The sequence below is a fragment of the Bos javanicus genome, chromosome 15 (assembly GCF_032452875.1).
Source record: "Bos javanicus breed banteng chromosome 15, ARS-OSU_banteng_1.0, whole genome shotgun sequence".
In the NCBI taxonomy this organism is placed as follows: Eukaryota; Metazoa; Chordata; class Mammalia; order Artiodactyla; family Bovidae; genus Bos; species Bos javanicus.
The window spans coordinates 6,547,813-6,561,865 of NC_083882.1; the positions used below are offsets into that span (position 1 = coordinate 6,547,813).

At 40.5% G+C, this 14,053-nt stretch overlaps 1 protein-coding gene across 12 annotated transcripts in view; it reads right to left on the reverse strand.

Annotated features, from left to right (window-relative positions):
* YAP1 (Yes1 associated transcriptional regulator) overlaps window positions 1-14,053 on the reverse strand; it is a 134,815-nt gene that overhangs the window by 70,583 nt on the left and 50,179 nt on the right. The gene's annotated exons all lie outside the window — the stretch shown is intronic.

Below are 14,053 nucleotides of genomic sequence, written 5' to 3' on the forward strand. Positions count from 1 at the left end.
ACATTCTTATTATATTATATACTTAAAAGCCAAAACAGAAATACAAGCTAAGTTTTGACTGCCTTCTATTGATTATTGAAGGACTTTTTCAGGTAAACATTTTCTATGTACTATTAACTTACTACAAAATGTCTAATACATATGCATATGGACATCTTTATCTAAAATATTGGGGATTAAAAATAGCTAAAAATTACATGAATATGAAACTACAAGGCATCTTACACAGTATTTGGTTTACGAGCAAAAAAAATATTAGTTTTCATCTTCCAGAGAAGTGTAATTATTTCTGTGAAAGAAAAAAGAAATTTAAACCCATGAAACTACCTGAACTTTATCGTTCTCTTCTGTTTAATTTACAAAAGCCAGATAATATCTAATGAAAGGCACTAATTAAATATTGCTACATATGATGTACTGTACTGCAGCTATTGAAAATACTTTAGAATAATATTTAATAGCATAGAAAATATTAATAATACAGATTATAGCACAGCATACAGATTATTAGTTTCTATGTTATTAAATATTATTCTAAAATATCTTCAATATATAGTACATCATATGTAACAATATTTAACTAGTCCCTTTCATTAGATGTTATCTGGCTTTCAATTTTTGGGCTTCCCTGATAGCTCAGATAGATCTGATAGATAGAGTGCCTGACAAACTATGGAATGAGGTTTGTGACATTGTACAGGAGACAGGGATCAAGACCATCCCCATGGAAAAGAAATGCAAAAAAGCAAAATGGCTGTCTGGGGAGGCCTTACAAATAGCTGTGAAAAGAAGAGAAGGGAAAAGCAAAGGAGAAAAGGAAAGACATAAGCATCTGAATGCAGAGTTCCAAAGAATAGCAAGGAGAGATAAGACAGCCTTCTTCAGCAATCAATGCAAAGAAATAGAGGAAAACAACAGAATGGGAAAGACTAGCGATCTCTTCAAGAAAATCAGAGATACCAAAGGAACATTTCATGCAAAGATGAGCTCGATAAAGGACAGAAATGGTATGGACCTAACAGAAGCAGAAGATATTAAGAAGAGATGGCAAGAATACACAGAAGAACTGTACAAAAAAGATCTTCACGACCCAGATAATCATGATGGTGTGATCACTGACCTAGAGCCAGACATCCTGGAATGTCAAGTGGGCCTTAGAAAGCATCACTACGAACAAAGCTAGTGGAGGTGATGGAATTCCAGTTGAGCTATTCCAAATTCTGAAAGATGATGCTGTGAAAGTGCTGCACTCAATATGCCAGCAAATTTGGAAAACTCAGCAGTGGCCACAGGACTGGAAAAGGTCAGTTTTCATTCCAAAGAAAGGCAATGCCAAAGAATGCTCAATTGCACTCATCTCACATGCTAGTAAAGTAATGCTCAAAATTCTCCAAGCCAGGCTTCAGCAATATGTGAACTGTGAACTTCCAGATGTTCAAGCTGATTTTAGAAAAGGCAGAGGAACCAGAGATCAAATTGCCAACATCCGCTGAATCATGGAAAAAGCAAGAGAGTTCCAGAAAAACATCTATTTCTGCTTTCTTGACTATGCCAAAGCCTTTGACTGTGTGGATCACAATAAACTGTGGAAAATTCTGAAAGAGATGGGAATACCAGACCACCTGATCTGCCTCTTGAGAAATTTGTATGCAGGTCAGGAAGCAACAGTTAGAACTGGACATGGAACAACAGACTGGTTCCAAATAGGAAAAGGAGTTCATCAAGGCTGTATATTGCCACCCTGTTTATTTAACTTCTATGCAGAGTACATCATGAGAAACACTGGACTGGAAGAAACACAAGCTGGAATCAAGATTGCCGGGAGAAATATCAATCACCTCAGATATGCAGATGACACCACCCTTATGGCAGAAAGTGAAGAGGAACTCAAAAGCCTCTTGATGAAAGTGAAAGTGGAGAGTGAAAAAGTTGGCTTAAAGCTCAACATTCAGAAAACGAAGATCATGGCATCCGGTCCCACCACTTCATGGGAAATAGATGGGGAAACAGTGGAAACGGTGTCAGACTTTATTTTTCTGGGCTCCAAAATCACTACAGATGGTGACTGCAGCCATGAAATTAAAAGACACTTACTCCTTGGAAGGAAAGTTATGACCAACCTAGATAGCATATTCAAAAGCAGAGACATTACTTTGCCAACAAAGGTTCATCTAGTCAAGGCTATGGTTTTTCCTGTGGTCATGTATGGATGTGCGAGTTGGACTGTGAAGAAGGCTGAACGCCGAAGAATTGATGCTTTTGAACTGTGGTGTTGGAGAAGACTCTTGAAGGAGTCCCTTGGACTGCAAGGAGATCCAACCAGTCCATTCTGAAGGAGATCAGCCCTGGGATTTCTTTGGAAGGAATGATGCTAAAGCTGAAACTCCAGTACTTTGGCCACCTCATGCGAAGAGTTGACTCATTGGAAAAGACTCTGATGCTGGGAGGGATTGGGGGCAAGAGGAGAAGGGGACGACAGAGGATGAGATGGCTGGATGGCATCACTGCCTCGACGGACGTGAGTCTGAGTGAACTCCGCGAGTTGGCGATGGACAGGGAGGCCTGGCATGCTGCGATTCATGGGGTCGCAAAGAGTCAGACACGACTGAGTGACTGATCTGATCTGATCTGATCTGATAGCTCAGCTGGTGAAGAATCCGCCTGCAGTTCAGGAGACCCCGGTTCAATTCCTGGGTGAGGAAGATCTGCTAGAGAAGGGATAAGCTACCGTTCTAGTACTCTGCCCTGGAGAATTCCAAGGCAGAGTATATATAGTCCATGGGGTTGCAAACAGTCAGATACAACTGAGTGACTTTCAATCACTCATAGCCTTTTAAAGTAGACTGTAAAACAGTATGTACAGCATGGAGCTAATTGTTTAAAACTGTGTGGTGAAAGCACATGGGAAGGATACACATCAAAAGGTTTCTTTTTAATGAATTTTCACTGGCGTATATCTGCTTTATAATATTGTATTCGTTTCTTCCATAGAGCAAAGTGAATCAGCTGTACATTCTAACATTAGAATGTTTTAACAGTGTTTCTCTCTAGATGGCAAAATTACAGAACTTTGCTTAATAACAGGAAAACCTAAAGACAGTCATGAATTCACCATCTTTGAAAACGGTGTGGAAGGGCATTAGAAATATACGTTATTTTTTTAAAAACTCAAGTCATTTTTTCTATGGCTGTTTAAATTTCAAATCTGATTTCTCTCTTCTTGAATCATCCCCATGATACTCATGTAAATGGTAAGGAAATGACACCCTGTGATTACTTTTCTTGAAACCCGAATGCTCTCGTCAATAATGTTATTTGATCAATAACACAGGGATCTAGGCTCTGACTAGTGCTGTGCTGTGATCAGTTGCTCAGTCCTGTCCAAATCTTTGTGATCCCACAGACTGAAGCCCGCCAGGCTCCTCTGTCCACGGGATTCTCCGGGCAAGAACGCTGGGGTGGCTTGCCATGTGCTCCGGCTAGAACAGACCTTAAATATTATCTCCTGGAGATGGGACAATCCTTCTTCCTAAGGAAGGAGAAAGAAGAGGAAAACAGAGGGGGTAAAAATGCGAAAAATCTGTACACTTGGGAATAACAATGAAACCTGACAACTGAATGCTCTTACAGAGCAACTAACAATGCTGAGAGAAAACATTTAACTGAGTACACAGTCTCTCAAATATTTCCTGACCAGCACTTCTTCACCAGTCGCAGGCGGTTTTCAGCAGTTGCACTACCATTGCTCAGGTCTAGACAATACACGTAAAACCTTGTTCAAGTCTGGATATGTGAACACCTCGTTCCAAGAGATCACCTTCCTGTCAAGCCCAGTAACAGCTCTTTTTCCATCCTTCACAAACAACCATAAAATGTTGTCTAGATAGTCTCGTGCTTATAAAGCAGTACACATGATAATTAATACAGTCATACTGAAGGAGAGAAACTTGAAACCTGGAAGACAACCAAAATGTAGGGAAATGCTGTTTCTCACTGCCTGTTATAATGTTAAGAAACCAGGAAAAGTGGCCAGTGATTCATTATTACTACCTCTTAAATTTTAATGAAATCGTGTGCCACCTGCCTACTCCTTGTCTGCAGTACTTCTGAAAATCTGTTACATTTGTGAGGGGTGAAAGAGAAGAGGATGGCAGGTTCAGGATTTTAACTGCTGAAGGTTTTCCAATATCTAACAGCTGGTTTCTCTGAAAACTAACCAATGACATAAATCACATTAATCCTTCATAACTAGACTGAAGTCCACCTGAGGGTTTAGGAAGACCCTATTCTGATGACTAATGGAACAACAAATCTTCCCAGATAGAGGAGGCAATCCATAAATCTGTTCTTACGGTTTTCATCTCCTTTAAACAAATTAGGCTTTTAAATATAATGCAGAGAATGTATAGCTTCACTGCTCTTAAGAGTGACTATTTTGCTGAAATGCTACTAAGTGTACAAATGCTAATTCTTCTCCTAAAAAGGTTTCTGTTGAACCTCAGTAAGCTAGTTTAGAGAGGTACAGAGCTATCCTATGTTACTTCAGCAAAGGTTTCACTTACTCAAAAAAAGATCTACTTTTCTTTAAGGAATAAATATGCCATCATCTAAATTGTCCCAAACATAAAAGTATTAAGTGCCTGAAGAACTACGGACAGAGGTTCGTGACACTGTACAGGAGGCAGTGATTAAAACCATGCCCAAGAAAAAGAAATGCAAAAAGGCAAAACAGCTGTCTGAGGAGGCCTTACAAATAGCTGAAAAAAGAAGAGAAGTGACAGGCAAAGGAGAAAAGGAAAGATATACCCATTTGAATGCAGAGTTCCAAATAGCAAGGAGAGATAAGAAACCCTTCCTCAGAGATCAATGCAAGGAAATAAAGGAAAACAATAGAATGGGAAAGACTAGAGATCTCTTCAAGAAAATTAGAGGTATCAAGGGAACATTTCATGCAAAGATGGGCTCAATAAAGGATAGAAATGGTATGGACCTAACAGAAGCAGAAGATATTAAGAAGAGGTGGCAAGAATACACAGAAGAACTATACAAAAAAGATATTCTCGATCCAGATAATCACAATGGTGTGATCACTCACCTAGAGCCAGACATCTTGGAGCGTGAAGTCAAGTGGGCCTTAGGAAGCATCACTATGAACAAAGCTAGTGGAGGTGATGGAATTCCAGCTGAGCCATTTCAGATCCTAAAAGACGATGCTGTTAAGGTGCTACATTCAATATTTCAGCAAATTTGGAAAACTCAGTAGTGGCCACAGAACTGGAAAATGTCAGTTTTCATTCCAATCCCAAAGAAGGGCAATGCCAAATGTTCAAACTAGTGCAAAACTGCACTCATTTCATGAGAGCAAAGTAATGGTCAAAATTCTCCAAGTCAGGCTTCAACAGTACATGAACCAAGAACTTCCAGATGCTCAAGTTGGATTTAGAAAAGGCAAAGGAACCAGAGACCAAATTGTCAACATCCACTGGATCATAGAAAAAGCAAGAGAATTCCAGAAAAACATCTGCTTCATTGACTACACTAAAGCCTTTGACTGTGTGGATCATAATAAACTGTGGAAAATTTCTTTAAGAGATGGCAATACCAGACCACTTTACCTGCTTCCTGAGAAATCTGTATGCAGGTAAAGAACCAACAGTTAGAACCAGACATGGAACAATGGACTGGTTCAAAATTGGGAAAGGAGTATGTCAAGGCTGTATACTGTCGTTCTGTTTATTTAACTTATATGCAGAGTACATCATGTGAAATGCCGGACTGGATGAAGCACACACTCGAATCAAGACTTCCAGGAAAAATATCAATAACTTCTGATTTGCAAATGACACCACCCTTTCGGCAGAAAGCGAAGAACTAGAGAATCTCTTGATGAAAGTGAAAGAGGAGAGTGAAAAGCTGGCTTAAAACTGCTTTAAACTCAATATTCAAAAAACTAAGATCAGAGCATCCAGTCCTATCACTTCATGGCAAACAGATGGGGTAAAAATGGAAACAGTGACAGACTTTATTTTCTTGGGTTCCAAAATCACTGCAGATGGTGACTGCAGCCACAAAAATAAAAGACACTTGTTTCTTGGAAGAAAAGCTACAACAAACCTAGACAGTGTATTAAAAAGCAGACACGTTACCTTGCCAACAAAGGTCCATCTAGTCAAAGTTATGGTTTTTCCAATAGTCTGTATGGATGTGAGAGTTGGACCATAAAGAAGACTGAATGCTGAAGAATTGATGCTTCCGAACTGTGGTGTTGGAGAAGACTCTTGAATCCCTTGGACTGCAAGGAGATCCAACCAGTCAACCCTAAAAGAAATCAATCCTGAATATTCATTGGAAGGACTGATGCTAAAGCTGAAGCTCCAATATTTTGGCCATCTGATGCGAAGAGCCGATTCATTAGAAAAGACCCTGATGATGGGAAAGATCGAAGGCAGGAGGAGAAAGAGATGACAGAGGATGAAATGGTTGGATGTCATCGCTGACTTCATGGACCTGAGTTTGAGTGAACTCCAGGAGATGGTGAAGGACAGGGAGGCCTGGGCTGCAGTCCACAGGTTGCAAAGAGACAGGACTGAGAAACTGAACAACAACGATAGCAAACTGTCCCAACTATAAAAGCATGTAACCATTTAGATGTCAAAAGGAACATTAAACAAGATTAACTTTAGAATTTTTGTCTTCACTTGTTCTATAAGAATAATGAATATTGTTTTATCCTAAAGTCAATTTGTAGCAGTACATCTAAAAATATCTAGTTTCCTTTTTACCACAAGAATAAGAATCTTTATAAAAAAATTTCATACAACAAAGAAGTATTTTTTGTTAAGAAATTTTGCCAGGCCTACTCCTCCACCAGATATCTGCACGGGACTTTCCTTCATCTCCTCTGGTCTTTGCTCAAATGGCTTATCCCCAGTGAGGATTTCTGTAGTCATGGCATTTAAAATCCAACATATTTAAACTCTACTCCTTCTTCGCTTTATTTCTGATTATCTTTTATCTTTACCTGACACATAATATACTTATTGTATTCATCTATTTTCTCCAATAAGCTCCAGAGGAAAAGGCACTTTTACTTATTTTGTTAACTACCATATCTTCAATGATTAGTAGAGTGCTTGATAAATATTTGTCAATGAATTAATGAAAACTTTTTCCTTTCTGACCTAAGGACATCAAACCATCTCCCAAAGTCCTTGCAGCCTTAAGGACTAACCTTATCAACACCCATCTTCTTTTCCAAAAATGTAATCACAGGCAAACACTACAGACCCACTAGAAACAGCAATAAGGAGATTACTGGTAACACTGGCAAGAGCAGCTTCAGGGGCGTGATGAGGGTCGAGTCAATAGGAGGTAAGAAAAACCACCAATGAATGGGTATGGATTTTTGTTTTTTCAGGAGGAAGAAACTCAAGCGTTTAAATGTGATTGAAAACAGAGCAGCTGAAGATGTGCTCAGGGAGCATTTGAAGAGTTCCAGCCACCCATCAGAGCATGAGAAGGGCAGGTGTAGACACGGCGTCCACTGTACCGGGGGGTGGGGGAGAAGGGGCGAGGCAGGGGCAAATGATTTCACGGTTGGTCAGCTCATCGCATTCCAGTGTGATGGCTTCTACTCTCTTATTGAAAGATCTATCATTATGAGGATTAACGAGGGTGTACCCTCCACTATGCAAATAGAAAACTGAGGGACTGAAGACTTCCTTGGAGCTCTAGTGGTTAAGAATCTGCCTGGCAATGCAGGGGACACAGGTTCAATCCCTGACTGGGGAACTAGGATCCCGCATGCCCCACAACTGCAACCCGTGCAAACTGGAGCCTGTACACAACAACAGGAGCCAGTGCCGCCACTGAAGGACCGAGCCCGGCTCACGGAGGTCCGGCGGGCAGCAAGCAAGACCTGACCCAGCCAAGTAAGTGAACAAACGCTGAAACAAGACCCGAGGCACGTGCACAAGGTCACACAGCCAGTCCACAGCAGGACCGCGTGGTGTCCAGGAATTCTGAAAGCAATTTCTGTACCGGAAATACACACGAAAAGTACAATACTTGAAAATATAAATCTTTGCAATATATACTGAAAAACAAATATACTACATAAATGCTGAAGAGGGAATATAATGGCATGGTATTGAAGACTTAATAAAAGATGACAAAATATTAAGAAACACAATCTCTATTCCTACTGGAATATAAACTTACTGATAAACTGCACCTGGGAGAATGCCTGGTATACAGTAGGGCTCAGTGAACATGCAAACGGCATAAATATTAAAGCAGTGTGTGCTATTTAAGAATGCAGGTAAGTGAGAGTTCACATAAATACTCATCTGAGAAAAGGGTTGAAAAGAATTTTCGCTTAAAGTGAAGATTCTAAAAATTGTCAAATTATAAATAACAGAACCAAAATATACAAACCAAGGAGACAAAATTAAGAAAAACTCATAAAACAGTATCTTCAGAGTTAAATGTATGAGTAGTTATATATAACATAGAAAATAATTTTAAATTTAGTTCATCTTGTTCCTAAGAATAGTCTAGCTGCTACACCTACTGTGAAAGTAAAAGTCACTCAGTCGTGTCTGACTCTTTGTGACTCCATGGACTGTATAGTCCATGGAATTCTCCAGGACAGAATACTGGAGTGAGTAGCCTTTCCCTTCTCCAGGGGATCTTCCCAACCCAGGGCTCGAACCCAGGTCTCCCACATTGCAGGCGGATTCTTTACCAGCTGAGCCACAAGGGATGCCCAAGAATACTGGAGTGGGTAGCCTATCCCTTCTCCAGCGGATCTTCATGACCCAGGAATCAAACCCAGGTCTCCTACACTGCAGGCAGATTCTTTACCAGCTGAGCCACAGAGGAAGCTTATGTAGCCTATTCCTTCTGTAGAGGATCTTCCCAACCCAGGAATCGAACCAGGGTGGCCTGCATTGCAGGCGGATTCTTCACCATTTGAGCTACCAGGGAATCCCTACTATAGGAAAATTATGTGTGAAATTCTCTAGCCCCTTCAAGGTATGTAAATAAACTAGCTTCTGCTATTATTCTGGAAAAGGAAAGGTGACTGAATTTATGACCAAGATATGACCTTACTCTAGAGCAGTTATAGCTGGGAAACAGTGACCCTCTCAAAAGTTTAGACTGCTGAAACATAAGCAGCTGTACTTTTTGACCAAGGTCCGATCTCTCCGCTGTATACAGAGCCACTCTCCTGTTGGCTTCTGTCTTTTACTTTACACTGCAGAATTTGGCCTTATGTATTGGATGACTTAGTAGAATGCATGTAGACCACAAAACGGGAAGAAATCCAAAGTGAATTATTAGTACTACTGACTTTTTGCATAATCCCACAAAAGTTTATTGAGGCTACAGTATGCAGAAATATTTGAAGAGCTTTATATCCTCCTGTGAGATGTAAACCTTATGAAACTGAAGCGTGGGCAAGGAACGTAAGGAATTCTGACCTTACAAAGAAGAACATTACCATCACATCTTCAAATTCGAAGCAGGAAAACTGTAATAATAACCTGAAATGCTGCCGGAAGCTACAGTGGGGAGACTCAAAGATCCCATCTCCCCAGGATGGTGTTCAACAGCAAAGATGATACTGGGCCACTGTTCTATGAGTCTCTCACAAAGGCTGAACAAGATAATCATTTCCTAGTGTATTAAGATTAAGTGATATGCCCAAGGACAGCCGACTAGTACGCAGTAGAAGTGGGATTTAAACTCAGGAATGAATTGATACAAAAATCTGTACTCTTTGAACTATTATTAGAATTCTCTTCTGCTGTGTGAGTATTGTCAGTGTTGTTTAGATTTCTTAAAACTAACCTCTACATCACCAACCTTCCCTCCTCCAACCCCTGTAATAATTAAGTACAAGGAGACAAAAATCTCCACAACAACGCCCAGTAGACCAAACACCCAATCACACAAAGCCAGGATTAAAATAAATGTTTTTTAGCTTCTAGCTCAGTGTTCTTTTCACTTAGCATACTGATCACTAAATAGGAAACGATTTTCTAAAATGATAATCTGACATTCTACAGAATAAAATCTTTTCAGGGAATGTAATTGAAGAGAATCAGAATTCTTTTAATAGTTGATGAATTGAAAATCAGGAAGCATGTAAGACTATCCCAGAGGACTTCCCTGGTGATCTGGTGGTTAAGAATCTGCCTTCCAATGCAGGGAGTGTGGGTTTGATCCCTGGCCTGGGACCTAAGATCCCACAGTCCACGGGGCAATTAAGCCACAACTACTGAGCCCACGCACCACAACTAGAGAAGTCCACAGGCTCCACCGAAGACCCAGGGCAGCCCCAGAAAAGCCTAATCCAGGACGAGCAGATGAGCTCTGCAATCGGAGCCAAAGTTGTCTTTTATAAAATGCACAGTCATTAGAGAGGTTAGTGATCGGTTAACTGATAGCACTGGTAAAGAGATAAATTGGTTATGGAGTACTATGCCTCCATTTCTAATCCTTTAATCTGGTGGTTTGTAGGTCTGAAGTGACACTGGTTTTTCTCTTTCTTAGTTTCCTACTTTGGAAACAAGATTCTTGGCACTGGTATAAATTAAGATACAGGTATGATAACCTGCAAGTCGCTTCCCTATCTAGACATTGTCCTCTTGTTATAACATAGGGTCTAATCTCCTGAGAAAGTACTTCCTTCTCAGGTTTTAAAGACTTCTGCTAAATCATTCCGCAGAATCTACTGAAAGTAATTGTCCCTATTATTTACTTCAACAGATACTGTCACAATGGCACATAAACAACTGTTTTAAGAAAACAGTGAACCAATTTTGGAAGTGGTTCATGGAGAGATGGCTTAGATAGCATGTGTTACTTTATAAAAATCCCCTTTGCAAATCAAGTGTTATCAACATTATATAATCAACAGCCATATAAGCTTCTTCATCTTCGACTGCACAAAATATAATCAGTCTAATTTAAGAAGTGACCATCTGGTGATGTCCACGAATGAATATAGTTGTATCCTGTGAGTGTTTGCTAGGATCAACATATTCTCCTGATAGCTAATAGCACAAAACTATTAATTAGCCTTTGCCCTGCTTCATTTTGTACTCCAAGGTCAAACTTGCCTATTACACCAGGACTGTCTTGACTTCCTACTTTTGCATCAGTCCCTTATGATGAAAAGGACATCTTTTTTTGGTATTCGTTCTAGAAGGTCTTTTAGATCTTCTTTGGCATTAGTGGTTGGGGCACAGACTTGGATTACCGTGATGTTGAGCGTTTGCCTTGGAAATGAACTGAGATCATTCTATCATTATTGAGATTACACCCAAGTACTGCATTTAGGACTCTTCGTTGGCTCTGAGGGCTACTCCATTACTTCTAAGGGATTCCTGCCCACGGTAGTAGACGTAATGCTCACCTGAATTAAACTCACCCATCCCCGTCCATTGTAGTTCACTGATTCCTAAGATGTCGAAGTTCACTCTTGCCATGTCCTTGACCACGTAAAATTTACCTTGATTCATGGATCTAACATTCCAGGTTCCTATGCAATATTGTTCCTTGCAGGGTCAGACTTCCTCAGAATCTACTAAATGTAACTGTCCCTATTATTTACTTCAACAGATACTGTCACAATGGCACATAAACCACCCCCACCAGACACATCACAATTGAATGTCATTTCTGCTTTGGCGCGGCCTCGTCATTTTCTCTGGAGCTATTTCTCCCCTCTTCCCCAGTAGCATATTGAACAGCTACCAACCTGGAGGGCTCATCTTCTGCTATCACGTCTTGTTGCTTTTCATACTGTTCTTGGGGTTCTTGAAGCAAGAATACTGAAGCGGTTTGCCATTCCTTCCCCAGTGGACCACGTTTTGTCAGAACTCTTGACCATGACCCGGCTGTCCTGGGTGGCCCAGACTGGCAGGGCTCATAGTTTCACTGAGCCACACAAGGCTGCGGTCCATGTGGTCACTGTAGTTAGCTCTGCGCAAGCTTCCTGATGGGAGGAGCTGGCTGTGGGGAATACATCTACTTCTGCTTTACTGACTATGCTAAAGCTTTTGACTGTGTGGATCCCAAATCTGTGGAAAGTTCATACAGAGATGGGAATACCAGACAACCTTACCTATCTCCTAAGAAACCTGCGTGCAGGTCAAGAAGCAACAGTTAGAACCAGACATGGAACAAAGGACTGGTTCAAAATTGGGAAAGGAGTAGGTCAAGGCTGTATATTCTCACTCTGTTTATTTAACTTATATGCAGAGTACATCATGTGAAATGCTGGGCTGGATGAATCACAAGATGGAACCAAGATTGTGATATCAACAGCCTCAGATATTCACGAAGGTAAAAGAGGAGAATGAAAAAGCTGGCTTAAAACTCAACATCCAAAAAATGAAGATCACGGTATCCAGTCCCATCACTTCATGGCAAATAGATGAGCAAACAGTGGAAACAGTGACAGATTTTATTTCCTTGGGCTCCAAATCACTGCAGACAGTGACTGCAGCCTTGAAATTAAAAGATGCTTACTCCTTAGAAGAAAAGCTAAGACAAACCTAAACAGCATATCAAAAAGCATAAACATCATTTTGCCAGCAAAGTGCTATATCACTATATCACATAGTCAAAGCTATGGTTTTTCCAATAGTCATGTAGAGATGTGAGAACTGGACTATAAAGAAGTCAGAGCACCGAAGAACTTGATGCTTTCAAACTATGGTGCTAGAGAAGACTCTTGAGAATTCCTGGAACAGCAAGGAGATCAAACCAGTTAATCCTAAAGGAAATCAACTCTGAATATTCACTGGAAGGATTGATGCTGAAACTCTAATACTTTGGCCGCTTGATGCAAAGAACTGACTCACTGGAAAAGACCCTGATGCTGGCAAAGATTGAAGGCAAGAGGAGATGGGGACAACAGGATGAGATGGTTGGATGGCATCATTGACTCAATAGACATGAGTCTGAGCAAACTTTGGAAGATACTGAAGGACAGGGAGGCCTGGCGTGCTGCAGTCCATGGGGTCGCAAAGAGTCGGACACGACTGAGCAACTGAACAACAACAGGCAATCAGTCAGGCCCCCTCACTTGCAGTCCATAAGGTCGCAGAGTCAGACACAAGTTAGTGACTGAACAACAACAATATAAACTTAATATAAACACCTGTTTCTTTTGAGACATCTGCTGTTATTTCTTGAGACTACTGTTCTTCCTCTGGTAATTTTTTCCCCAACTGGCCCACAAAATACTTCATTTCTACCTAACCTTCTCAAGACCCAGATCCTTCATTTCAGAATTCTCCTCTATGGAATAGTAAGAAAAAGAAGACATGGATTCAAATCCCAGTCTCAAATTTGCCAATGACAAACTGGGTTGTACAGGCAGGTCGTTTTATCAAATGGATTCATCTTCATTAAAATAAGACTGATATTTTTACTTACTTGTCATGGTTTTGAGGATTAAATTTAGTCGCATATAAAAAAAGCAGCTAGTATTGTGGTTCCTGGTATACAAAAAGCCCTCAAATATTTTTTCTGATTTCAGTCAGTTCAGTCGCTCAGTCATGTCTGACTCTTTACAACCCCATGGACTGCAGCACGCCAGGCTTCCCTGTCCTTCACCATCTCTCAGAGAAGGCTCAAACTCATCTCCATCAAGTCGGTGATGCCATCCAACCAACTCATCTTCTGTCGTTCGGTTCTCCTCCTGCATTCAATCTATCCCATCATCAGGGTCTTTTCAAATGAGTCAGATCTTTGCCATCAGGTGGCCAAAATATTGGAGCTTCAGCTTCAGCATTAGTCTTTCCAATGAATATTCAGGACTGTTTTCCTTTAGGATTGACTGGTTTGATCTCCTTGCTGTCCAAGGGACTCTCAAGAGTCTTCTCCAACACCACGGTTCAAAAGCATCAAAAGTATTTCTGACTTCATTTCTGTGCTAGTTCAAAACAGGAAAAACTTCACAGTAGACCGGTAAAGTCAAGAGAATATTTAAGAATGAGATGAGTTTGGTTAAATGAGAATGACAGATTCAGGG